The 24275-nt window shown below is 43.1% G+C and overlaps 1 protein-coding gene across 1 annotated transcript in view; it reads right to left on the bottom strand.

Moving 5' to 3' along the window:
* The window catches only part of CREB3L2 (cAMP responsive element binding protein 3 like 2), a 121004-nt gene that overhangs the window by 63742 nt on the left and 32987 nt on the right, over positions 1 to 24275 (bottom strand). The gene's annotated exons all lie outside the window — the stretch shown is intronic.

The following is a 24275-nucleotide window of genomic DNA, read 5'->3' as shown; positions in this document are numbered from 1 at the left end:
CCTCTTACAAAACTCAACCAGCTGAGGTAATGAATCCTCTTTTCTTTCCAAATGGTACTAGAATCCAGGAACTCAACAGCCTGGTCAGGATAGGACAGTTGGGAGTGAAAAAGCACCAGATGGCTCTCTGTTACCCACACTGCCTGCTCCAAGCTGAGCCATTAACTCAAGTCCCATCAATAGAAACAAGAGTGATTAGAAAGGCAAGCTCCATTATTTTAAAAGAAAGAAGATGCAGTTAAGAGATCCTAAGCCACCCGCCCCCTATCCCAAAAACAGATGCAAAATTTGATGTTTCTCTACTCATTTAGAACAGTTCCCTTCACTAATAAGAGCTCAGTAAATGATAGCTGTTTTATTACTGTTATTACTACATGCCTTGCTGAAATTGGGACAAATTATTAAGCATTTCTCTGACCTATCAGCCTATTAACACTATAAAAAATTATGAGGCTTGTTAAATATCATTTATTCTTAGTGATCTCATACTAGATTCTAGTTTACTCATTTGCTTACCACGGGGCTCAAGGTTCAGTTCGTCATTCATAATTGATCCCTCTTCCTTTTCCCCTTTTTGAAGACCAGGCCCATATCTCCAGTCTCAAACACCTCTCGCATTCCCTGCAATTCCTCTGTAGACTATCAACAACATTTTGATCACATCCATATGTTTCGTCAGTGCCCTTTCTTCATTTTAACTAGCAATTATAATTTTTTGTACACCTCTCACTCAACAATTTGTAAGAGAACTGGTCACAGCCAAACTGAATTATCAAGTTCCTTCTTTGGTGGTACTACTGACAAAAAAAAGGGCCAGAAAACCCAAGTAGGCCAGTAAGAAGAATGAGATCATCACCCAGTGGGCAACTGAGAGTCCATGATGGAGCACCAGGAGAAAAGGAGAAAAACAGAGCAACTTGGTTGTGAGAAAATGTCCTGGACGCGCTCAAAGATTCCTGATCCTGATCTAAGCAGCAGCCAGCCAAACCTTTCCCAACAGTTGGGTATGTTCAGGCTCTCAAGTCTTGCTCTGGAATTGGAGTCCAGGTGCTCCAAAAGGTATCCATCTAAGTGCCTTTGCCACCAAGAGAGTCCCTGTCACCTAGCTAAAACCCTGCCCCTCCTCTTCATTTGACCTTGGAAGAGTTAAAGAATGTCTAAGGAAGGTGAAGAAAGGAGGCCAGAATATTCTCTTTCTAAGAAAGACCATAAGTGGAATCTAGTGATCTCAGAGTTGTGTGAACTAAAATATCGCCTGCCATACCAGTAAACAAAGGATGTTGCAGCCATCACGCCAGCACATTACAGCCGCCCTCACAGTGAGCCCTCAGGGAACTCAGGGTGGAGACAAACAGGCTGCCCACTGCCAAGCCCATCCAGCAGTCAGCCGCTGCAGCCATCCCCAACAGTGCACCCTGAGGAAACTAAGAAGAAGAAAACGCCCCAGATAGCTGAGGTGCACATAAAAGGAATGACTTCAGTGAGCCCAGACTCTTGTACCTTCCCATACATAGAAAAGCGCTAAATTTAGTGGTCATCTGATGTTCTGACTACCTGGTCTTTTGTTGCAAAAACTCCTACATATCCTGGCTCTCCCTCTTGCCTCTTTGGAGCAGTCTTTCAGAGTTATCTGAGATGCTGTGTCCTGGGCTTAAGTCCTCAGTTTTGTCCACTGAATAAAACATAACTCTCAACTTTTAGGTTGTGCTTTCTTTTTTTTTTTTTAGTCGACAGTTGTTAACGAGACTAAGCAAACTGAAGATGTTCTGCAGTCCCTCTGGGAAACGCGTGCAAATTCCAAGTTAAAACTTGTTACCAAATAGCTTAACTGAATACTTTTCTCCCATAGAGAATATAGAACAATGCTTCTACATTTTTTTTTTTTCCATGTTTGGACAGTGGTGGATAACTGCTTACTGCATCATGAATAGGGAGTCTTTGCCTTCTGGTTGTAAAAGATTCTTTTCTGTTGCCCATGAAGCCAATGGTCTCAGAAATGACATAAGGTTTGAATGAAACAATGATGCAATGCCTTGGTGGGGGTGGGGGAATATTTTGGAAAGAAAGTCAGCAAAGCTTCATTAATAAACAATATAAGAAGTCAATAGCGTAGCTGCTGGTATAGTAGAAAGGACACTCTATTTGGATTCAAAAAGCTTGGGTTTAGATCCAGCTCTGTCACAACCTGGCTCTGTGACCTTGGGCAAGTCATTTAACCTCTCTGGGTCTCTTTTCTTAGAATGTAAAATAAAAGAATAGGACCAGCTGGTATCCCAGGCCCCCTGCATCTCCGACAGAAATCCTGAGATCAGTTATGGTGGAGGTGGCCTCTGCTTCCACGTGCCTAAAGGAATAAAATAGCCTGAAAATAAATTTTAAGCCTGAGTCAGTGTTCCCTGCAACTCCCTCTCTCTGGCCTTTTCCGAGACTCTTTTTGCAAGGAATTAGTTCCCCTGAGGATGGCTGAGTTAACAGCTGGACAGTATTGGCTGATTTCTGCTTTTGAACAGCTGGTCTATGAGAAAAACAACCAGACAGGCTTTTGTCAGAAAAAATGACTCCACTCTTACAGGCCAAGTATAGCTGGAGAAAAATAGACTTAAAAAGTTCTGTACTGCTTTCTCCTGACTGACACCTCCTTACATGGACCAATATCCTTCTAACCTTAGCTCTGCAGCCCCTCTATGAGAAATGGTGGAGAGAGAGCAAGGACTAGACAATTTCTAGGAAGCTCCAGAAAAAAATTCATGGCCATAATTTCCTGTTTTCTTTTCCATTCCTTTCAAGAAACCAAAAGTTCTGAAGGGCTTGAGGTTCTCAACCAGACCATGTTGGAATTTTAGGTAAAAAGATTCTTCATTGACTGGTATTGTCCTGAACATCACAGGTCCCCTGGGCACTAAATACTAGTAGCTTTCCCCTCGCCATCATGACGCCAATCAAAAATGCTACCATGTGTTTCTAAAAGCAAAAGAAGCTGACTTTCCATATATAGGCTCGGCTGGATTATGAGGAATCTCTATGTTGATTCAGGCTCTTTCCATGGGTCTATTTTCATTATAATAAAAATATTCTCTCGATAACCATCTGGGTCATTGAATTGTCTTCCCTCCACTGCCTAACGACCCACCAGGATCTGAGTGCCCCTTTCCCCATTCATCCTAATACTCTCAACATTTGCAAAGCTTAGGTTCCTAATAGGTTAAACCTCTAACTTTTAGTCTGGGCTTGTAATGAACTGATCCTTTCCTCACCTTTGTTTAAACAGATTTTTGCCACCAGCAGTCCATTTGGAAGGGAAAGGGAAAGAAAAACAGCAACTCACAAAGCTGTACACAGCCTGTGTGTAGGACGAAGGTGCAGCTGGACCACCTCGCTGTGATGTCTGCAACGTGCAGTAAAATTAGTAAATTGTGCCAGTGCTAATACTCCAGTCTCAACAAAGCGGTTTGTTTATTAGGGCTTCTAGCTCACAAAAGAGGTATTTAAAAACTCTACACGTAGCCTTGGGAACAGACCAGGGGAAAAGTAAACATAAAGCACAAGTTTCGCCTTTGCAAGCGGCAAGCACAGCATCAACGACATCAGAGCACCTAATAAATGAAGCTAAATGAAGGAAGTGTTGGATGAACACAACAGCATCACAACCACTGAGAAAAATTTACCGATAAAGATGGATAACCCTGACTTAATAGCTATCATCTATCCACCTAAAACTTAAAATAACCCATATAAGATTGTTTCAGTAAACTATATAAACTATATATAAACTATATCTAAGTGGTTATTAAAAACGTGATTGTACAGCTCGGTGCTTTGTGACCACCTAGAGGGGTGGGATAGGGAGGGTGGGAGGGAGGGAGACGTAAGAGGGAAGAGGTATGGGAACATATGTATATGTATAACTGATTCACTTTGTTATAAAGCAGAAACTAACACACCATTGTAAAGCAATTATACTCCAATAAAGATGTTAAAAAAAAAAAGTGATTGCAGAAAGCTATTTGTTAATAGCTTTCTATTATGAACATCTAAATGTTCATAATATATAACAAAGTGAAAATATATTACAAAAAATGAATCCTCTATTTTTCGATTATAGAGTAGAGAATTATCTGTAAATGCCATAATGTAGAAATGTATGGACGGATATCCAGCAAAATGGTGACCGTACTTCTGCATAGTGTAACAGATGTGGTTTTTTTGTTCTTCTTACATGTATTTTCTACAATGAAAACCTATGAGTTTATAATGGTGGCGGGAAGCATTTGTTTTTTTAAAAACAGACTCCATTTAATCAAATTAAGTGAGACCTGGTTTAAATAGTCCTCAGGGAACAAAGAACAGTGAGGACACCTGACTAGAGACAACATTTTCTACCCAGAAGGCGGATACTCTGTATTTCGTTCCTGATCAAAAATAACTCACTGGCAGGCGCAGGCTTAAAAGACAGACCCCTCTGCAGGACAGTAATATCCCATTTTTCCTGACGCTTTACATGTTAAATGGACAGAAACTTCCTCTCTAATTTTATCCTCCATGTTGAGAGCAACTAGGACCCACAACAACTGGGCCTTTGCCCAACAAGCACGGCTACGGCTAACCCCAAGTCACGTGCAAGGTTTGTCTTTAAAAACACCTTCCATCAGGAACTCCATTTGCAACAGAATCACAAACATGGGCAAAGAGCTCCTCTCATTCACCCTCTCCTCACCAGGGGGGGCCCTGAAACAGCTCCCAACAATTGCCCGATCAATAACACTTTTTCTTTTCTAAATCAAAATTTCCACCCTAAGCCACTACAATTAAGTTTTTATCCTTAGATTGTACTTAGTGGTAGTTTCTGTTCTCTCATGACTTGGGACCACCAGCCACAAACACCTAAAATAATATCTTTGGTCCTGCTGTCCAACCCCTTCCCAAATTACAGTCCGCTAAATGGAGAGAATGGACAAGCACTTGTCGCTTACTTTCTCACCCTCTGTGGGAGGCTGAATTCTAAGATGACCCCAAGATTCCTGCTCCCTGGTGGACACACCCTATAAGATCCCCTTCAGTGTGGCCTGTATGGCCTAGGGATATGATGGATGCCAGGTTACCCTGTGGGGAAGGTAATTTTGCAGACATAATTAAGGTCCCACATCAGTTTACTCTGAGTTACCCAAAAGGGAGATTTTCCTGAGTGGGTCTGCCCTAATCAGGCAAGTCTTTTCAAAGAAGGTCTAGAAGTCAGAGAGAGATTCTCCTGCAGGCCACCAAGAGTCACACAGATCCAAGAAACTGAATGCTACCAACAACCACAAGCTCAGAGGGACTGCAGCCCAGCTGACACCTGACTGCAGTTTGGTGAGTGAGTCCCTGAGTAGAGGATCCAGCTAAGCTGTACCCAGATTCCTGACCCACGGAAAGTGTGAGATAATACATGTTGCTGTTTTAAGCCACTAAATTTGTGATAATTTGTTACATGACAATAGAAAACGAACACACCCGCTGACTGGCCAAGTGTCTGTCCACGCCCTCGCCCACACTCTCGCTTCTTCTTGTTCACCTCCTCTGAGGATGTTTATGTGGAAGAAAAAGGAACCCTCTGTGCTCCTTGGAGTCGGCCTCCCACTGGGGAGTGAGGTTCCCCCCAGCAAGACTTGTCTGAGGCACTCCACCCCGGTTTCTTGAACCTGATGCTTTGCCTCCCTCCCTCTGTTCACTCCTTTTGGCAAGTCAGGTTTAGATGGTGGCTGTGGCTTAATACGTGTCCTCCCAGATCACAGATCGAGGTCTGAATAAATCTCTTTTTCCTGATAGACTGGGCAAAGTCAAGTTGACTTTTTTTTTTTAAAGAAACTTTTACAAGAAAACTAAGGGCAGGAAGAAGAAGGAATTTTTGAAATGAAAGTAGACACACGTAGGACACATTTCTTGCTCTAACTTAACTAAAGGCTGGCCACAGCCTGGCTTGGCTGGTGCAGCTCCTGGAACGTTCATGTCCACATCCGCTTCCCTCCCCAGCCCCGTCTTTGCAGGAGGTTTACAACTGTGCCAGGCTCCCTCGGGCCCAACTTGCGTTTGAGTTGGCACCTTACTGGCCCTGGAGCCTCCCTCCCAGGTCCTCCTACTCTGGTTTCTGGCTCCAAGGATGAAGAAGGAACTTCTCCATCTGACCGCAATGATTCCTCTCCCAGGCCTCACGCTGGGGACCTTACAAGACACTTGTGCTTTACTCACTGTCTTCAGACCTCTGTGTTCCTGTGTCTTGCTCTTACTTTCTGTCCCTTTGGCTTCAATTCACCTAAGATATATTAAGAATTCACTGTGTGTCAGGCAACTGTGCTGAATTGCAGAGCTACAGAGGTGCTATCATGTAGCCCAAGGCCTACCAGAACTGCCTGAAACACACTCGCTACTCCATCACGGAGACTGGTACTATATGATTCCAAAAATCGATTCACGGTCAACCTACTTTCCTTAGCTGATGCCTAAGTGGCATCTAAGCACCATGGCAAGGACCAAAACTTACCTGCAGCTTCTCTATCACCTACAAGTTTACTCTATAAAGTTGTAAGAAAACAAATGTAATAGAATTTCAATGTCTAAGTTCCATCTCCCTACTAGACTTTCACTATTAGACTGTTTACTTGCAGATACCCATTGCAAGTAACAGAAGAGACTCACTTTGGCCAACGTGAATCAGTAGACATAACTATTAACCTCTAAGAGGGTCCTCTCGGTTACTCAAATGTGTGCTGGGCTCAACACAAGAATTCCCTAGTGTGAATTTTCCTATTGAATTCATAGGCGTGAATATTAGTGTTTTACTGAAAAACAGCCTCATGAAAATAAGCTGACCATCCCCACCCATGTAGCTGTCCTAGACTGCAAGCTCCCAGAAAGCAGATCAGACACATTTTGTTCTCTTTGTTCTGTGACTGAATGGCATATTAAGCAAGTGGCCATTCTAAGGCGTTCTAGTGATGACAATGAAAGCCAGTATGATCCCTGCAATTGCCCATGTCAGTTTTATCATGCTGCCCCAAGCTTAAGGATGGCTGTGTATGAGTCATTGGAAATATAATAGGATATTCACACAAAAATGGGAAAAATCTCAAACAAATTATACATGAAGCATTCCTGTATCTAATCTCGAGCTCACATCAGGGTCCAGAGATCACTGGTCTCAGAGTAATCTCAGAGGCCAAGCCAGCAAAAACAAATGTCGTTTTCTCTCAGGCAGACACCAGCTATCAAAGTTCAGAAAGAAATAGCCACTTGGACCTGGAGTTTAGCATTCAGACTGCTGACACCATCATCCCTGCCACTGTGAGGTTCACCGTGACCTTATAAGACCACTCTAACACAGTGGTCCCCAACCTTTTTGGCACGAGGGACCGGTTTCGTGAAAGACAATTTTCCAAGGCAGGGGCTGGGGGAGAGGATGGTTGAGGCAGTAATGAGAGCGATGGGGAGTGATGGAGAGCAGAAGATGAAGCTTCGCTCGCTCACCCACCGCTCACCTCCTGCTGCGTGGCCCGGTTCCTAACGGCCCAGAGGTTGGGGACCCCTGCTCTAACGGACGGGTTTCATTTTCTACTGATGCTGCACAGATGTTTAAAGAAGAACATGCCAGAAACTGTGTTGTAGGTGTAAAATGGATCTCAAAACATTTTATAAAGGACACATATTCATTTAATTGCAAAACTATCAGGAAAAGAATCTTTTTCTACTCCCCCCTTCATCCCACTCTAGTATTTCAAAGGCTGGCTGCTTGGGCAAGCTTAATCTACTTTGGGGATCTTGCTGTGCCAGTCACTTCCCTGTATGTCACTTTCCCATGAATAGAACAGGTACTGGTGTTGCACAAGCCTCTTCCCATACCACTTATTTGACCTGGGTCTGTTATATGAAGCAAGCCCCTTCCACCACTTTGTTCAACAGCCAACATGTACCTAAAGCTTAACAACATCCCAATCAAGATTAGAAAAAAAATCTAAGGGAGACTTCATTAATATTTATTTTGAAACATTTATGTTTCTGACACGAGGGGAAAATAATGTGTGATGGAAATGACATTAGTTTAGATACTCATTGATGCAGAAGCCAATGCACACTGTTTATTCACTAATGGTTCTATTGGGGGTGGTAATCTCCAGGCAGAGTTGCTAGGAAACAGAGGTCACTGTCAAGACATCTTATTGACTTTTTTCTAAGGATCTCTCAATAAGCTCCTTGTCATCACAGTTCTTATCATCAGAGGTATAATGAGGAAAGTGGCTAAATATGTTATTTCATTAAATCTTCACAACAAATGTGTTTGTTAGGTAATATTATTACCCCCATTTTTACCAATGCAAAAATGTAAGCTCATAGAGGTTTGACAACTTGGCTGACGTTGCACAGGTAAAGAAGGGGCAGAGCCAGGAAATCAAATCACTTCCTCTGACTGTGAAAGCTACCTTCTTTCCACTACACCAACCGCCTCTCGACTCTCCAAGGTGAAAATGCAAGTGGATGTTGTCGTGCACTTGTGGACCACAGGAGAGAGACCGGTTTCCAATGAGATATCATGTTCTCTGGGCATCTGCAGAGGGCAAAATGCCTGAGTCATTTCAGAAAGACAGGTCAGGTCAGGTATGCATACCATCAATTCACATTTGTGTCTTTTTTCTGGGAAAATGAAGATAACAGTTCCATCTCCCTTACTGGGTCCTTGTAACAAAGATCAAATTACGTAGACCACATCAAAGAACTTCACAAATTCTAAAGCCCTTGTAAATGTAAGGTGATATGATTACCATTATCCCCTACTGAGACAGAGAGCTGTTTCTCACCTACCCTGTGCTTCTGAGCTAGTAGGGCTTTTTCAGGATTTGGTTTCTTTGGGGTGGGGAGTAAGGAGGAATTAAGGAGGCTCCACAAACACCAGAGCATAAGCGCGTCTGTGTATACATCCAGGTGAGTCATTTACGGTCCAGTTAATCATGGCACAGTCAGTCAGTAGAACAGCATACAGCCGACCCTCATTACTCATAAATTCCATATTTGCAAATTTGCCTACTTGCTAAAATTTATTTGTAACCCCAAAATCAATACTTGTGGTGCTTTCATGGTCATTCACAAAAATGCACAGGGCAGTAGAATTTGAGTTTCTTGAAGTGCACATTCTCAGCTGAGGTTGAACAAGGCTACACTCTGCCTTCTTTCAGCTCATACTGTAAACAAGTGTCCTTTTCATGGTCTATTTAGTGCCACATTTTCACACTTTTGTTCTTTTTGTGGGTGATTTGCTGTTTATAATGGCCCCCAAGTGCAGTGCTGAAGTGCTAGCTAGGGTTTCTAAACAGAAGAAAGCTGTGATGTGCCCTATGGAAAAACTACATGTGTTAGGTAAGCTTCGTTCAGGCATGAGTTATAGTTCTCTTGGCATGAGTTCAAAAATATATGTATATTAAATGAGATGTTTTTAAACCGAAACACACAGAAAACAAGGCAATGTATTGATCAGCTGATGAAAATGTGTGACCAGAGGCTCACAGGAACCTAACCCAGTATTTCCCCTAGGAGCAATGATTCAGTATTCACTAATTCAGCATTCACTAATTCACTATTCACAGGGACTTTATAGTACCTCCCAAACAAGAATGGATTATATTTAGTCATTAAAATTTGTAAATATAAGTTTGAAGAAGAGCAGGAAAATGCCTGCTATGCATTTAAAGGGCTACATATTTTTTCTTCCAGTTTCACTGAGGTATAACTGACATAAGTATAAGGTACACAGCATAATTATTTGATTTACATATATAATGAAGTGACTATCACAATAAGTTTAGTGAATATTCATCATCTCATATAAATACAAAATTAAAGAAATAGAAAAAAACTTTTTCTTGTGATGAGAACTCAGGATTTTCTCTCTTAACAACTTTCATATATAACATACCCCAGTGTTACTTATATTTATCACGTTGTACATTACAACTAAATGGTTACCTATCTAAAACCAGAAACATGAAAAAGACTGGGAGGGAATATACAAAATAGATAAAAAGTGCCTCTAGGTTCGTGTAATTATAGAAGAGTTTTCTTATTTCTCCAGCTTTGGTAATACGTTATTTTCATGGTTTAAAAATAAAATTTTAAATGCAAAAAACTCCCACCATTAACATCTGTGAGAAAAACACAAAACTCCTCATTGTCAATTCTATGACTAATCTATGTTAGGCAACCCCCAAAGGTAATTAAAACCATCTGGAGGACTGGTGAGGTTTGATTCACTTTTCTGAGAACCCTGAAAAGGATGTTCCTAGTATGGATCTGATTTATCATCCAACAACATTGAAGGTTCTTTTTCTGTTTTGATTTCTACAAACTATTTGCTACCATATACTCAGTCTCCTTCCCTACTTCCCCCTATTGCCAATATGGCATCGCTCCAAGACCCTCAGATTCTCAGCCCCTCAACTCAAATGTCACCCCAGAAAGGCAGTGCCCATACCTCCAACTGTAGTCACAGACCTTGTTTTACCATCTTCCTGGCATTTACCATTATCTGAAACTATTGTATTTATTTATCTGTTCCAGCTTTTATCGCCTGCCCCCTGCCCCCGTGCTGGGACATACAGGACTGTCCATCTTACTCATTGTTGACAGTCACCTCACCCACCCCACCCCCTCACATACCTAGAAGGGCCCACGGGCAGATAGGAGGAGCTCAATAAATATTTGCTGACTTACTGACTCTTAGGTTTTCTAGGTTTTCCTGATTCCTTTTTCTCCTTTGACCCCAAACCAGCCATAATCATTTATTTACCTGACTATCTTATTCCAAAGGGAGTTTAGGAATACCTCAATCCTATAGTAAGTCCTTTCAATTCATACTTCTCCATGTCCCTTGATTCCATCCCAATTTGTTTCCTGGCAGACAACAGAGTCCAGAGTTAGAGATTTAGTTCTCTCTAACTCCCTGCAGTTGATTTAAAGTGGGATTAGCTCCTGATGACGTTTTGCTGCAAACCTGCTTATCACTGAGCTGTTTCACATAACACATTCCTTCCTCGTGACCAGATCTCTGCAGCAGCCTCATAACTTCTCTAGACACACTCCAGTCTGGCTGAGGTCCAAGGGATCGATGGACCAATAAGAGTCTGAGATTTGTGTGGGTTTATGTTCATGTTCTTTAAAAAGGGCCAACAAGCCCCAACACATGACTCTCCACAAAGGAAGGTGTCTGTGGGGTGTGGAGGAGGGGAGATTCGGGTTGGTGGTGGCTGTCTCGAGATGTGAGCATGGAGCAGTCATTTTATCTCTGTTGAAAATTTTGTTTCATTTATCTGTGTTTTAAGGCCATGAAGAGGTATACACTGAGCTATTTCTGACATCACGTCTTAATCAGAAAGCAGCTGTAACATAGAAAAAAGTGCTTCACTTAATCCTGTTTGCGTGATGGTTTCTAGGCAACTGCTTAATGCTTGATATGATCATGGGTTTTCACACAGCCCAGTAAGATCCCACAGCCATGTAACTTTGCCAGGAGGAAAAAAGAAGCAGGGATTTGTGAGCAGCAAACAGAGAAGAACAAATGGAACTTTCTCGATGAATCATACAGAGAAAAAAAATCCAGTCACTCTCGAAAGAGAGAAGATGAAACCCTTGAGAGGCACCCCTCATGGGCTTCTGGCTGGGATTTTGAAGTTTCACAAGCATAACTACAATTCTGCCCTTTGATCTTGAGATACAGTTTGTATTTGTTCTACTTAAGCATGAGGGATAACGAAAATGACACCTAAAATTGTGAAATGACCTGTAGCATTTAACTTTCACTGGGGACAAAAGCATAGGATTTTCATGTTTACTTAATTTTGTTCCAATTGCTATTATCTTTCCTGAAAAGAAAAGACTAGTCATCAGTCCTAGGGACATAATTCACAGTTTACAACTATACCTGCTCTTGCAGGTGGGGACAGTAGATATCTCTCCAGGAGAAGCAGGAGGGGAATCAGGAGGGGGCTGTAGACTTGGGGCCTGTTTGCTCCCTGCTCTAACTGCAGTAGCCCCCATTTTCTATTTTCACAAATGTTCAGCAAAAGGAAAAGTACTGCAAAGAAATAACCAGAGCATCGCAAGGTGGTGTCACCCTCTACAAAGACAGTCAGACTTAAGCCTGAACTACTTAAGGAGCGCCCCTGTCTCTAAAAACTGGTCGTTTGTTTTGCCAAGCTCCCCAGGCCACCCCCCCTCCACCATGCAAAGTCCCTGGAAACAGTGAACACAGTTGTTGGGAAGCTCACTGTATTTCATGGCAGTGAGAGGAGGCAAGAGAGAGGAGACGGGCAGTGGGGCTGGAAGGGAGGGTAGCCAACTGCCCTAACTTGCCCAGGGCTTTCCTGGCTTTAGTACTGAAAATCCTGCATCTCAGAAAACTCCTCAGTCTCAGGCAAACTGGGGCAACCGCTCAACCTACAAACGACTAGAAGGAAAATTGCAGATCTTGCTTAAGCACAGATGTACTTAGTCATTCAACACTCTTAGTCACAGAGAACCCAGACTCAGGAAAGCCTGTTCCATGGTGCCCCTGCTCTAATACTGCCGGGAACCAGCATCTGTGATGATGTTGCCTTCCCACCCTGCACCCCGCACTGGGCGTCTGGGTTCTTACTGAATATCAAATAAAGCACAGCATTCCTCCCACAGAGCCACTGGTAAAGACACCATTCTTCTACCATTTTACCCTATACTTAAGAGGTAAACAATTGGCCATGATAAACCAATTACCTTCCTGACCCCTAATTCTCACCAAGCTAGCCTCCTGTAAGTGGTTAAGCACATACGCTACCACGCCATCATTAGAAATTCTCTAGAAATCCTTGCCCATTTTCCATCTTCGTAGAGTAAGAAGCCATCAGACAGGCACAGAAAAAGCAAACATTCACAGACATTTCCTTTAAGAAGCAAGCAGCAGTGCTTCCCTGGTGGCGCAGTGGTTGAGAATCTGCCTGCTAATGCAGGGCACACGGGTTCGAGCCCTGGTCTGGGAAGATCCCACATGCCGCGGAGCAACTGGGCCCGTGAGCCACAGCTACTGAGCCTGCGCGTCTGGAGCCTGTGCTCTGCAACAAGAGAGGCCGCGATAGTGAGAGGCCCGCGCACCGCGATGAAGAGTGGCCCCCGCTTCGCGATGAAGAGCCCCCGCTTGCCACAACTAGAGAAAGCCCTCACACAGAAACGAAGACCCAACACAGCCAAAAATAAATAAATTAATTAATTAATTAAATCCATAAAAAAAAAAAAAAGCAAGCAGCAAAGGCCTGTTGGATAGAAGCAAAGCCGCACTGTAGTTTCTTAAGAGCCACAGGATAAGTGTGACAATGACAATTTTAGGATTCGTTCTTCAGCACTGCCACCTCATTCATCTCCCCTTAAGCCCCTCAAGCTAACATAAACATCAGATTCAAAAATGCTTATTGAGTCTAGATATATGGGTGAAGGCACCTGGCACTTTCACTTACTATTTCTGATTAAAATTCTGTTCTAATTAGGAAATAATTTGAAATAAAGAGTAATTCAGAAAATAATGTCACAGATACCCCTGAAACCCACCACCAGAGTTTTCAAATGTCAGTCTGCTATGTTGGCCTCAGATTTTCACAAAAGAATTGAAATGTTGCAGGTAACACTAGAACCCCACTCAAAGAGGCAGATGCCATAGGAAGGTGGAAACTGCAGCTCAGAAAGATTAAATAATTTCCCAAAGCTAGAGAGGAAGGGTCTCTGGAAGCATTCACATCCTTGCTACAAGCATGATTTCTCTCCTCTCACTGTACCTTTCAATTCACTTGAAATCATTCTTAATTGGATACTTACAACACTAACCAAAGCATGTGATTCCAGGACTCAGATTTTGCTGCCACCAAGTGCTAACAGGTGCCAGGTATTTGGTGGCGAGACTGAACAGTTAATTCACCTCAGGAACTTACAATTTCGAGTCAGAAAAGCCCCAAAAGGCCATTACTTCCAAACAGTTGTTTCTTGCTTATAAGCGGAAAATGAAATTAAAAAGTAGTCATTGTGTAAAGAGAATAAGATATACCTAGGAGTGTACGATTTCAATGTAATTGAACATTTTAAATTATGAACCATTTTTTAAATTTCCTCCAGATAAACCTGAGCTTTCTCTTATTCACAAAAGCTCTTAAGCCCACCCCAGCCCCCTGCAGACTGCTATATCACTCTACATCTTCCATTTAGCGGGCCCTGGCAAGCCACAAAACAGAGTGCCATGCTGAATATTTTTTGAGAAGCCAAAAACCCAGAAAGGCCACACTGAAACAGCAAAAAATCACAATGACGAGTATTTCACTTTAATTCATATTTCACAATCCAGGTTCTGAATATTACAATCAGTACATACAGTACAATGTTGCACCCGAAAAGTCAGACCATTCTAACAGGTGAAATAACATTCCCCAGGGTGGGAAGAATTTGTTCACCTTTTTCTAGAAAAAGGAATCCTCTGCTTACAGGAAAGGGGCCAAATTCAATTAATCTAGTTGTTGAAGAGCTGCTTTTAAAGATGAGTAGCATTTCATTTTATAAAATAGAGGCCTTTCTAAAAACTGTGTGTGGGAATTTGATCCAATTTCCCCCCGATGTATATTAAAATTCTCAGAAGGTGTTGTCTTTCCTTCTTCCTGCCTCTCCACTCACACAGGCCCTGCTCTGGTCTCGCCAGCCATAATGACATGGATTTCCCCAAACACAGTGCCCATCACATCTGTCTGACTTTAGATACAAGATTTCTGCAGCCCAGAATTCCATCGCCCTCCCTCCTCCTCCTAGAAAACTCCGACTTCATAACCCAGCCTTCTCCCACTCACCCATGTCACCATGCACCCAAAGTGCACCTAGAGCCCCTTACGTATACTTCTCTTACTACCTTTATCACTTGTGCATTTTTACTATTTCCCCCTCTTCAAGGATGTGACCACAGGATCTGACATAGTGCCTAGACATGGCAGAAGCCAAATAAATTCTTGATAAACCCAATGATAGTCATGCCCTGTTGCCTTCCCTGCCCTTCTATACCACCTCCTGACCATCCACGGGGCTGCCTAGTTATACAAGTCGGGGTCACCCTTCACCATGAAACCTCAACTCAGCCCTGACTACCTCCCGCCAGAAAAAAATACAGCAACTGCAACCTAAACAACCAGGCCATCCTTTCAACTAATGAAGAACTCTTAAATTCAAATGACGATGGATAATTTTTCTTCGTTTTTAGAAAGTGAAGAATATTTTGGTAATCCAAATAATTCCTACTCCATTCAATGTACCTGCTTCATAAGTCTTCTTCAAAGAACACACCCATAAAAGGACAACTAGGTATAAAAGAAGAGTGTGAATGCAACGACCTTTACCTCTTTCCTCTGCCAAGGTATTAAGAATCAACAAGCAAAAACACTTCCGATGAGCTCTTACTGATTTTTGCTGTAATACAAGGTGGAATAAAGATCACAATATAGCATCTCCTCCCAGAAGGTGGAAGTACCGTGTCTGGCATGTTCTATACTTGGCCTGACCCACTTAAATCTTGAGGAACTGTTAAACTGAATCAATCACTTCCTAGTTTTCTCCTAAATGCAGGTCATCACTGTACCTGACCTGCATGGTCACTAAGGGAAATAGGCAGCTCCGTGACCCTTCCTCTTCCTTCCTTGCTCATGCAATTCCCTGGGGTCAGTGGGAATACAGTGGAGTTCAGAATTCACAGGTCAGACGACAATCAGGGAGTCTGAGTTACCCAAGGCATACAAGGCCAAGGCTAGAGCTAACAAACTTGATGGTCTAACACAAGGTAGAAGAGCATTAATGTTATTTAAAAAAAAAGAAAAAAGAAAAAGAACCCCATTAAGCCTGGAACTTAGAGACAAACCACTGAGCTCTCCAGTCTAGTATCTGGAGAAAATGACTGGAATTTCTACTCCCTCAAAATGATCAGAAAATGACTCCTTGGCTACTCAAAACACACCCAGCAGCTTGAGATCATCTGATGGATTTAAAAGAGTTCAAAATAACTTTATTTAAGGAACCAACTTATCTGCTTAGCATTTGCTGCAATGCAATGTCTAAATGTTCCAAGAAAGCCAGTTTAAGTAAGTGGGGAGGCTCTTTTTCCCACACACCTTCTGCATCAGAGGACAATGAAGAAGCTGCTCTTGAACCTGGGTCACCTGAGCAGCCTCCAGCGAGGTCATCCAGCTGACTTTCCCCACTCTGCCTGGCCACTGCTTAGATACGGGTGACTGGATCTGTTAGGGGTGAAATCAAACCAGGGTCAAGGTCAACCTTCTGGTGCCAGCATTTTACAAACTCGAGCTCTGGCAGCAATATGAGGGAAGTAATAACTTAAGCATCTTTTTTTCAGTCTTCAGAATACCACTTCATGCAAAAACCAAAAAGGACAAAAAGTAAAGCAGAAAATACTGTGGTAGACTTGAGGAAGAATATACTGACTCCAAGGAACTGTAATTGACTTATCAATGAGGACTGTAGAGTCCTTACCTGGGGTGGGTTGCAAAAATGTCCTCAATACAGTGCTGCTCCTCCCATCAAGAGGTGGCCTCTATTTCTCTGCTCATTGATTCTGGAATGGCCTTTTGAGTTGTTTTGGTCAACAGCATGTGGCAGAAGTGACACTGTCCAACTTCTGAAACTGGACAGAATTTGACTCAAGAATCTTTGGAACCTCCAATCTCCCTCTTGGAAACTCGAGCTACTGTATGGACAAACCAGGGCTAGCCTGTTGGGTGATGGGAGGCCCACGGTCCAGCACCCCGACCACTCCCGTCCTCTTTCCTCCAGCTCATCACCAGCCATGCTCCAGAAGGAGACCTTCCCAGCTGAACAACAACTGACCACAGACTCACTAGTGAGCCCGGCCAAGGGCAGCAGAACTATCCGTCTGAGCTGAGTCCGAACTGCTGGTCCACAGAACTGTGGGCTAAATAAATGGTTGTATGTTTTAAATCACTAATTTATTACTCAGTTATTAGCAGCAAAAACTCATACACCATTCTCAAAAACTTTTTGGAAGAGATGAACGTATGTCTGAATGGCATTTAACTCCTTGAAAACAGGGAACCAGAACAATGATTTCTCAGATAGTCTACAAACTTGGGTGAATGAAATCATGATGAAAATCAAAGTCAGAAAGACCAAATTAAATTATCCTAGGTAAAGTGCTTCCTTCACCATCCAGTGAGGGAAGCGGGTACAATATTTAGAAAATTTTAAGTAATTTTACTACTGAATTTACCAGTAGAGCAGAAAAATCAAATGGTAAAATACTCACCTCAATAACTTTTCACTTTCACTCCATTCCCTTTATTTCTCAGAAGTCTACCCTTCCGTATTCCCCTTCCTTAGTTTTTATAATTCCCATTACTTCATATCCCCATTGTAGTTTTCTAACACAAACAAAAGGAACAGCAGTAACTTCCACTTAGGGAGGCACTTTAATAGGTGCTTCAAACACATTATATTGTGAATTCTCACAATGGCCCCATTAGGTGAGCATGATTAGACCCATTTTACAGAGCTGTAAACTGAGGCTCAAAGAGGTTAATTACCTTGCCAAGGTCATACAGCTTGAAGGTGCTGGAGCCAGAATTTAAACCACCAACTGTGTGATTACACAGCTCATGAATTTCCCGTTATGTAACACTGCCTCCACGTGACAATGAGTGCTGAGCTCCTAACAGACTTCTCACGACAAAAGAAGCTTAAAATCCCATGACTATAAATAAATGCAAAAATAAGTATTTATGAATACACATATATATAGGGGGAGAGAGAGTGTGTGAAAAAGAATAAAAGAGAATAAGAAGTGGCTGTGCAAACTGCAATTCTACCGAAAGAACTGGAATTTTATTGACTTTGGCCAAAGCCTTTCCATGACTTAGAGAAAAAGAAAGAAGCAGGAATACATGATGGTTAGGATTCACAGTATGTCAGTTCGGAACTATCAATAAAAGATATCATTGGACCAATCATCTCTGAACGTGAAGCATACTCGTGTGAAGACATCAGGAGGGGAACTATATAAAATTCACAGAAACACAGCTAATTGTGCATATTTGTGAATAGTTTTGCATAACACAACCACTACTAAAGTCAAACATACATTTTATTTAACAAATAAATATAATCTTTATTAATTATTTTAAACTTAAAAGTATATTATCTCTTTTACTCCAAAAGAAAGGTGGCTTTAAAAAATAAATCTGCCACTTTGGTAAGAAATAAATATTTAAATTGAATCTTATGTTCTGTATTAAATTCATTTCCTTCTTCCAAATTATTCATAAACTGGAGGGGAAAGATGAAAACGTTTTAAAGGTTTGACTGTCCCCAATTTTCCCGATTTCCACTGATTAGTCCCCTGCGATCAGGCCAGTATATAATTAAGCCGCAGTTTCGGGGAAGGTATATAAATCCTCTGAATTAAAACCAGGGAAAGAGGGAATTCCCTGGCGGTCCAGTGGTTAGGACTCTGCACAGGCCATGCGGCCGCCAAACACCACCACGGGGACTCTCCCCCTCTACAGCCAAAGCAAAGATGAGTCTGAGTCTCTCTGGTTGAGTCAGCTGTCACTGCCCACACCCAAGGGCCCCAAAGCTGGGGGGATCTCACCTTCCCACTTTGCCCTCTCTGGAGGAGGTCCTTTATGAGGACATTCAGAGCAGTCCTTCTGTGGACCCGCCCCTAGGCCTCAACTCTGCCCCTCCCCAATCATCTCACCCAGGGGCACCTCTCACAGACCTCTGGATTATCACCTCGACCGCTGTCTCCACACTCCAGTCCCTGGAAATTCACCGCCTCATCCTTTGCTGAAGGACCCCCATCCCCCATCCCCCATCCCCCACCCTGCCCAGCACACCGTCCAGGCCTCTCTCACCCGATCTTATGATGACAATGACGCCCTCCTCGTGTCCCCACTGCTCAGCCCATCCACCCCTCTATGCCTGACGCCCTAACTTATCTGAACCACACAGCCCCTCTCCCAGAAGCTCAACCCGCTCCCCAGTGTCTCCACGAACTTGTCTCCAGCCCTCCATTACCCCCACCCACCTCCACACCCCTGCTCTGCTTCCCCATCCTCCAGCCCACCAAAAGTCATGGCCAAAGTCAAGAAACTCTTGTCCTCCAAGGGGGAAGGATCAGAGAACGCTCACGTCAAAAGGGACCTTGGAGGTTTTCAAACGTAAACCCAGGCTCAACGCAGAGCCTGAAGATGAAGCCCTCTCCGAGCTGCGTGGACCACGGCTGAGCCGAGCAGCGTGACCTATTACACTGTCACATACTGAACTAAAAGCCACCTCCTCGTAACTTCTGCTGGCTGGCTGTGGTTCTGACTTTGGAACTTATCTGAAGACTGTCATATAGAAGAACTCTGAGTATTTATTCTCAGATCCTGCTGTTCCTCTGAGCAAAATCCTGACTCTCACTTGATGAGCAGCCGGCCCCAGGCCCTCCCTCCTCCCCTCCGCTCTCCCTCTTCTGCCGGCATCATTCCCCCACCCCCTCTGCTGTCTCTGCTCAGACACACTAGGCCTCCTTGTGCCTCCACGCAGACGCCCACACACCTTCAGGAACCGCTGTTCCCAGGACTGGGGTTTAATGTTCCTTCACCTCCACGGCTTCTGGCTTAGATGCCACTATATCAGAGAGACCTTCCCGACCACCCTATGGAAACAAGCCACCCCCCATTCCGTTTCATTGTTCTCCATAACACCGGCACCTCCTGAGAAATTATGTGCTCATTTAATTCGCCTGTTTTCTCTCTCCCTCACTAGCATGTCAGCTCCACGAGGGCCGGACCTCCATCGCTTGCTGCACTGCTGCATCCCAGCACCCAGAATACAGCACCTGGCACAAAATAAGTACTCCGTAAATATTTATTCAATAAATGAATTCCCACCGCCCCCCCCCTCCCCCGCTCACCATTCCCCATCGCTCACATACATATTTGCTTTCTCTCCCACTGGCCTGCGTATCCCACCTGCCTATCCGTCAAGGGGACTGTGGATACTGATTCTGGCATATGAGCACTCCCCGGCAGCTTTGAGTCCCTGCAGTCTTCTGTCCTCCACTTCTCCTTCCTTCTTTCCCTCCCTCACACCAGCCCCCTCCTTGACTCCTCTTCCTGATCCAGAACCTTCTACCCCAACGAAAGGCATGAAAAGTATATGATCTATGTCATCTTCTAACTTGCTGATATGAAAGATGAACAGACATAGCCCTCCTAAAGAACCCCCTCTCCTATGGCTTTAAGCCAGAATCTACATTCTCTTGACTACCTCTTAGCAAATCCATGCTACCACTCACCCAGCACTGCTTTCTTCGATTCCCCAAGAACCTGTTTAATCATCAGCTCTAGATGTTTTCCAGCGATTAATGTCAAGCTTTTCACTTTTCAAAAATCTATACTGGGGCTTCCCTGGTGGCGCAGTGGTTGAGAGTCTGCCTGCCAATGCAGGGGACACGGGTTCGAGCCCTGGTCTGGGAAGATCCCACATGCCGCGGAGCAACTAGGCCCGTGAGCCACAATTACTGAGCCTGCGCCTCTGGAGCCTGTGCTCCGCAACAAGAGAGGCCGTGATAATGAGAGGCCCGCGCACCGCGATGAAGAGTGGACCCCACTTGCCACAACTAGAGAAAGCCCTCACACAGAAACGAAGACCCAACACAGCCATAAATAAATTAAAAAAAAAAAAAAATTTAAACTTTAAAAAAAAAAAAAATCTATACTGGACTTCTCTCCCTCTCTAGTTCTCTGGTGACTCATACTTCACTTTGGTATTCCTTATTACAATTTAACAGTCCACAGGACTCTTCTATTTGTCCTAAGATAAAGGTCAACCTTTCTATCTTCCGGACGCATTCTTCTGAAATCTGAGCTTACCAGAAAACTCTCTAGTCACTCTGGTGTCATTACTCCCTATCTTTGTTTTAGTGTTCATGCTTTTTATAGATTAAATTTAAATTGTCTTCTAACTTCATCCTTTACAAACTGTATTAGAGTTTTGGCCATGGAGCTTACCTATTTTTTTCCCTGGATCGTTTGAAATCCTCCTCCCTAAATTTCTGATACAAGCATAATTATGTGCATGTGTTACTTGCTGTGTTTTTATAATCTTAAAATAGAAATGGTCATTCCCCTCTAAGTTTTGGTGGGGTGGGGGTCTTTTTAGCCTATTTTGCTCGGTGCTTGGCATATTTGTTGAAGAAAGAAAGAAAAAATAAAAATGAACAAATGATGACAAAATCAAAATAAGCACTTACCACTTACTTGTTTCTATTTCCAGCAGAACCAAACCCTAGAAAGTCTAAACAGTCCCCTTATCTTCTTTAAAGTAACCATGAAGAAACCCACGTACTTAATCTACCAGCAAGTCTGTATCCCGGCCCCCAAAACACCTGCTACAACAAAATCAATCACGTATTTTGACAGGGGAATGTTTTCTTCAGGTCTTTATCTTTTCCCCACACTCAGAACAGATACGCAAGTACCCGAGGCTATGGACCCATCAGACACAAGAATTTTAAGCCATCCAGAAAAACCAGATCATGCAGGTAAAGGCGTTATTTGGCCTCCCCTGCCTCCAGGGAGGGAAGGAGAGGAACAGGTGTGATGTGCAAGGCAGTCAGACATTGAATTACCTGGACAAACTGCTTCAAGTTCTACCCTTTCCTGCAGATTACAGAGCATTACAGCCAGTAATGAGTAAAATCCACTCCACAGATTATCCAATAGGGGAAACAAGACAGAGGAGGAAACTGCCGAAAGTGAAGACACTCGAAATACACATCTCTCCAAAACCAGTGCGGACAAGGGACACCAGGGCGGCCAGTGCCCCACAACCTGCCCCACCTGCTGCCACTCCAGGAATCACGGCTTCTTCAGATAACTAACAGTTTTCCCATCAACAGAAATTTGGCTCTCTTCCCTCTCTCTCTCTCAAATACACATCACACACACACACAAACACACAGATATGTTCATACTATTTTATAGGAGAACAAAAGCCAAAAAGGATAGAAAAATGTGGAATTCTGCTAGTTTAAGCATTTGACTTTTTTCCTCTAGAATTATTAAATGGAAATCCATGACAAAAGCCTTTTGATTTCGAGGTTTTGGAGTCTACTTCTGAAATCCTAGAATATTGCTATTAAAATGTTAAGAGAACTCACAGGTGATTAGGCTGATGCCAGAGGTGCTTCTGGAATATTTCCTTAGGCCACCTTACAAAGAATCCTGGGCTCAGAAAACAAAGATTAAACAGTCTTAGAGAAGGAAACAGCCCATGTCAGGAGCAAGGAGCCTGGGTTCCCATCTGAATGATGCAAATGACTACCTGCAAAGCCTTGTACAGGCACAAACTCTCTTCTATGGTAAAGTGAACTGACCAGGGCAATCCTAAAATCTTACTCCACTTGAAAATGATTCTATACCTGAAGAGGAGCAAAATAAAGTACTATTATCTATGCCAAAATTGGCAACTGGGAGATAAGTCCACTGAATCTAGCCTCCTAGCTTGGGCCAGGAATTCTTAAACTTTAGCATCGTCTTAGTCCTTTGGGGCTGCTTGCTATAAGAAAATACCATAGACTGGGTGGCTTATAAATGACAGAAATTTGTTTATTTCTCATAGTTCTTAAGGCTGGGAAGTCCAACATCAAGATGCTAGCAGATTCAGTGTCTGGTGAGAGCCTGCTTCCTCATAGATGGCGCCTTCTTACCGTGTCCTCACATGGCAGAAGAGGCCAGGGTTCTCTCTGGGGTCTCTTTTATATGGCCCTAAATCCCATTTACCTCCTTAAGGCCCTATCTCCAAATACCATTATATCGAGGATTAGGATTTCAATGGAGGAATTCTGGGGGGACATAAACATTCAGTCCATGTCAAGTATGTATCAAATCATCTGAAGGGTCTTTAGAACACAAATGGCTGGGTCTCACTCCTGGAGTTTCTAATTCAACATATCTGGAATGGGGCCCAGGAATATGTATTTCTAACCAGTTATCAGATGCTGTTGCTGGTCCATGGGGCACACGTGAAGAACCACTGATCTCCAGGGAAGGGCCTTGATGTTCACTGATGGGATCAGGGACTTAGGGAGCTGGGGGCGGGAAGGGTACCAGTCAACCAAGGCAGGAGAGTCAAAGAAGACACAAGACAAGAGAAGCAGGTACAAATGTGAACAGCCAAGAAATTCTCCCAAAAGGTGGAAGCATAGGGCTAGTTCCATCTTCTTAAGTTATATCTTCATGTACATTACTTTATAATTTGTAAAATAGATTATATGTTATTTTGATTGTATATTTTGCTTAAATACTTAAAAAAAAAAAACACTATGTCCTAATAAGCTTAGACTGTAATTTATTGCTCTTTCAGGAAGCAAGTTAAAACAAAAGCAAATTAGTTAACAAAGAAAACTGGATGCACCTGTGCTCAGGGGAAAGGCGTGGCTTTATCCGTGGTGTTAAATATATATATTTAAGAAGTTTTTGTTGATTCTTGCCAGGCTCAAATAGAAGAGGGAAAGCTTGGAATAAACTAATCTTTTGGAAAGAAGTGGAGAATGCCTCACCTTGGGCCATAGAAAGTTTAACCTGGAGATTTTACAAAGAACAAGCAATAACGTGTTTTGCCGCAGTTTCATGACTCTGGAGTGAAAAATAATAAAAATAAGGAAATTATAAACAGAAAAATTGGAGGTAAAAAGGAAGAACTAATATGAGAGCTAATTGGAGCTCCCTTCTAAAGGCTTTTTACTGACAAGCTGCAAGAACTGTGGTTCTGAATAATTTTTCTGCTTCCATGTAAGACATATGAGCAGCACTCTCCTCAAGGTAGCATCTCTCATTACATACGGATTCTCAAGTGTCTGGGAATGGGAGCATGGAAGGAGGGGGCTATGGACTGAATATTTGTGTCCCCCTAAAATTCTTATGTTGAAGCCCTAACCCTCAATGTGATGTTTTTGGAGAGTGGTCCTTTGGGAGGCAATTAGGTTAAGATGAGGTCATGAGGGTGGGGTCCTCACGATGGGATTAGTGCCCTTATAAGAAGAGACCAGAGAGCCTGCTGGCTTGTTCTCTCTCTCCCTCTCTCTCTCTCTCTCTCTCTCTCTCTCCCTCTCTCTTTCCCTCTCCCTCTCCCCCTCTCTTTCTCAACTGGGAAAAATTATGTCTGTTGTTTAACCAACCCAGTCTATGGTG

Source organism: Balaenoptera musculus, chromosome 9 (assembly GCF_009873245.2).
Source record: "Balaenoptera musculus isolate JJ_BM4_2016_0621 chromosome 9, mBalMus1.pri.v3, whole genome shotgun sequence".
In the NCBI taxonomy this organism is placed as follows: domain Eukaryota; kingdom Metazoa; phylum Chordata; class Mammalia; order Artiodactyla; family Balaenopteridae; genus Balaenoptera; species Balaenoptera musculus.
The sequence above is the reverse complement of the archived record's forward strand: the minus strand, read 5'-3'. Positions and strand labels throughout refer to the sequence as shown.